This window comes from Microtus ochrogaster, chromosome 8 (assembly GCF_000317375.1).
Source record: "Microtus ochrogaster isolate Prairie Vole_2 chromosome 8, MicOch1.0, whole genome shotgun sequence".
Classification (NCBI taxonomy): Eukaryota; Metazoa; Chordata; class Mammalia; order Rodentia; family Cricetidae; genus Microtus; species Microtus ochrogaster.
The window spans coordinates 39,233,456-39,237,779 of record NC_022015.1 but is presented as its reverse complement, the minus strand read 5'-3'; the positions used below and the strand labels follow the sequence as shown (position 1 = coordinate 39,237,779).

Below are 4,324 nucleotides of genomic sequence, written 5' to 3'. Positions count from 1 at the left end.
AGGAAGGAAGCGGGAAGACCTTTTGGTCCCTCCCATCCAAGGCCTGCAGTCCTCCCCCCAAGTAATTTGTCCTGTGGCAATGGGTAACTAACAGCCTCTAGTATTTAACACTGTGTCTGGGCCTGAAGACACAAAGATAAAGATAATGGTTTCCTGGTCTCCAGGGGATGTGCAGTGAAGGGTTAAAGTGGGTGTATACATTGTTGGACTGCCAGAGGAAAAGCCCACCTTACCCAGCACTAAGGGGTCGAGCAGACTTCTTGGGTGGTATCACTCAGATCTAGATATGGGAAGATGAGGGGCTGGAAAGATGGCTCTGCTGTTAAGAGCAATTGCTCTTGCAGAGGACCCTGGTTCATTTCTCAGCACCTATATGGTGGTTCATAAGTCATCTATAAGTCTAGTTCCAAGGGACTGAACTGCCTCTTCTGACTTCAGCAGGCACCAACACACTTGTGGTGCACACACAAACATGACAGGAAAATACTCACATACATAAAAATAGATCTGAAAAATATTATAAAGAGCCAGCGGTGGTGGCACGGAGGCTGAGGCAAGCGGATCTCCAGGTTTGAGGCCAGCTTGGTCTAAATACATAGATAGTGAGTTCCAAGCCAACCAAAAGGCCATATAGATCTTGTCTCAAATAAATAAATAAATAAATAAATAAATAAATAAATAAATAAATAAATAAATAAAAGAGTTCAAAATCTTCCTTGGCTGTTTAGTTAAGTTTCAGCCTGGGTTGTTATATAAAATTGTTATGCCCAAATTCGTGGGGTCCCCACAAAAGCCAACAAAGGAGACCGAGTCCCATATGTAAAACCCAAAGAGCCTTTATTTTAATTAAATTTGCAAACTCGGTCTCTCCACAGCATGTCCAATATGTAGGAATATCCGGAGAGCCCCAAGCTCAATTAGAATAGGGATTTTTATAGTAGTAGAGGTGGGGGGGGAGGGGTCTCTGAGGTTTAGGGCCCTGATTGGCTGACATTTGTCTAGGGGTGTCCTGTTCAGGTATGCTGTCAGGTGTCTCTAGTTACAGCTCTTGGAATGCCAGGCAGTTCCTTTGAATGGTCTGCTCTTGGGTGGGGGTCAGGCATTGTCTCAGGATAAACTACTGAGACTCCAGACTGCATTTAAATTCGTCAGTGGCCAGAGTCCCAGGTGATAATATTGGGAGTAAAGAACTTCCTTTGGATGACCTGCCCAGACTTACCTTATCATGGCTGGCCCCCACAAAATCATGTCTCAAAAAACAAACAGAAGCCTGCGCGGCTGTGCGGGGGTCCTGCTGCTCCAGGCCTCGCAGGCACCATGTGCGCATCCCAAGCGCTTAATGCAGGAATTCTCAGCCAAGGACATCGACGGGCACAGATTTGCCTGGATAAGTACAAGGGTTTCGTGTGCACGTCACCAACGTAGCCTCCTAATGAGGCAAAACCGACATAAACTGCACTCAGCTAGTCGATCTGCATGCCTGACATTACGAATCCTGGCCTTCCCTCCAACCAGTTCGGGAAGCAGGAGCCGGGAAGTAATCAAGAAATCAAGGAGTTTGCAGCCAGCTACAATGTCAAGTTTGACATGTACAAGATCTGTGTAAATGGGGACGATGCCCACCCACCGTGGAAACGGATGAAAGTCCAGCCCAAGGGCAGGGGCATGCTGGGAAATGCCATTAAATGGAACTTTACCAAGTTTCTCATAGATCAGAATGGCTGCGTGATGAGGCACTACGGTCCCATGGAGGAGCCCAAGGTGAGAAAGACCTGCCATGCTATCTCTAGCCCTACAAGTGTGTGCCCCGCCGAGCCCCCCTGCCCTGTGACCCCTGGAGCCCTCAGGATGGCCTGCCTGCAAACCAGCCTGCTGGTGGGGCAGTCCTGAGGACCTGACATGCATCCCCCACCAGAGGAAGGTCCGGAGCCCTGTGGCTCCCGGCTCGAGCTTCACCTTGGCTGCCTTGTGGTAATAAAATGTTGAAAAGTGAAAAAAAAATTACTAAGTGTTCAGCAAGGGGGCGCTTTCCAGTTATGGGCTCGATGGGGTTTCGATGAGTCAGCAGCACCTTCTGGACTCAGACCACACCCTTCCCACAGCCCTAAGTTTCTGTGGGGCAAGGATAGAAGGTAGGCCTGGTACACTCCAGCCAAGCACTTTACCCCTGAGCACATCCCGGACCGAAGGCTGGAGATCTGAGCTGACTACAGGTGCTGAGATAAGCGTGCTAATGGTTCTGAAGTCTTTTAAGCAGCAAAAGGGTGTGGGTGTCTTAACACTAGGGGCATAGGTACAATATGTGGTGCACACCTGTAATTCCAGGGCTTGAGAGATGGAGACAGAAGAAGCAGGAGTTCAAGCTTGAGGCCATTCTGGGCTGTAGGAAACCCTGTCTCAACAGTAGCCAGGCATGGCAGGCAGAACACACCTTTAGTCCCAGCATTCAAGAGACAGAGGCAGGCAGATCTCTGTGAGTTCCAGGCCAGCCAGGACTACACAGTGAGAAACAATAACAACAAAAAGAGACCCTGGTCTGCTTCAGAACAGGGTTGTGGGACAGGCTAATGCTGAAGGTCAGGGATTCACTTTTAATTTTTTTAGAGATTTATTTATGAGTTGATGAAATAGTCAACATACATACTCACTGCGGAGCCTGACAACCTCTGTGTATTCATAGGACTCACATGGTGGAAGCAGAAAACTGGCACCCAAAGTTGTCCGGTGACCTCTGTGCTCAAGTGTGTGTGCGTGCTTGCACACGCCTGCACACACATATGCACACACACATAGGTAAAGCATGTTGATGCATGCCCATAATCCCAGTACTTGAGAGGCTAAAGCAAGAAGATCTTGAGTTAAGGGCAGCCTGGGTTACAGCAGGAGACCCTGTTTCAAGCAAACAAATAATAAAACAAAATTTGGAAATGTGAGCCTGGAGAGATGGATCAGGGATGAAGAGCACTTGCTCCTCTTGCAAAGAACCCAGGGTCCTTTCCCAGCACCTACACAGTGGCTCACAGTGCTCTGGATTCCAGTTTCAGGGGATCCAGCTCCCTCTTCTGGCCTCTTCAGGCACCAGACATGCACATGGTACACATTCAGACATGCTGCCAAAACACTTGTACACATATTTGGGGTGTGTGTGTGTGTGTGTGTGTGTGTGTGGTTGCGGCGGACTTCTCGACCAGCGAGAAAGAACAACCACCACACGAGGATTCTTCTCAGATCACGCTTTAATTGGAGTGCCCTTGGTTGAGGGAGAGCAGGAAGCGAGGGGGCAGGAAGTGAGGGGCAGGAAGCGAGGGGCCGAGAGCACCAAGGCAGCTGCTTATATAGGGAATTGGCACATGGGTCACCCTGTGATTGGCTACCACCATCAGCTGCCACTAGACTGCGTTGGGATAGGCCCAAGGACCCTTATCCACCGTGCATCCGGGAAGGGGGGGGGGCCGGGGACACGCAGCTCTCAAAGGCATAGCCAAATATGGAGTTGTTTATTTCCAACAAGACAGGATGTTGGCGCCATCTTGTAATGGCGATCCTGTCCGGCTCGCTACATGTGGTGAATGTGGACAGTTCTCCCCTTCCACCGTGTCATCAGGCTGGTGACAAATCTAGCCCCAGAAATGTGGACATTAATAATAGAAATGCTCAAAGGGGGCGCTCCAGATGTGTGGGATCCCCTTGGCATTCGAATTGTATAGTCCCAGGGAATCACTGGCCCAAACCACGGCCTTCTCTCCCTGGTCTCATCTGAGAGCTGCCGTGGGTAGCCTCACTTCATGTCCATGATGCGTGTTAGTTTCCAAACAACCCATTTTACAGATGAGGAAACTTACAAGAAAGGGTTTACACACAAGAAAGAATGCCATTAGCTGGGTGAAGGCGGCACACACCTTTAATCCCAGCACTCGGGAGGCAGAGGCAGGCGGATCTCTGTGAGTTTGAGGTCAGCCTGGCCTACAAAGTGAGTTCCAAGACAGTCAGGGCTACCCAAAGAAACTGAAAACAACAATAACCACAACACAATGAATGCCATCAACTCACTTTAATTGAACATTTCCAGGGTCCCAGACCTATGCACCCCAGTTAGTCCACACAGCAGCCTGAGCTCTTTGTCCCTGTTACAGCTGAGGGGACTTAGGAGAGCAGAATGTAAGTCAAGGCCGCAGAGCTTCGCGCAGTAAGACTATAGCTCACCTAGAGACAGTGGTCCCCAGAGCCTGGGCTCTTAACCATGTGCTTTGCTAGAATATTGAGGCCAGGCTAAGGCTGGAAAAATCCAGGCGTCTGACACCTCCAGGAACTGTCCTGTTTCTTT

At 49.6% G+C, this 4,324-nt stretch overlaps 1 pseudogene; it reads left to right on the top strand.

Annotated features, from left to right (window-relative positions):
* LOC102002184 overlaps positions 1–1,790 on the top strand; it is a 2,577-nt pseudogene extending 787 nt beyond the window's left edge.
* The last annotated feature ends 2,534 nt before the right edge of the window (positions 1,791–4,324 follow it).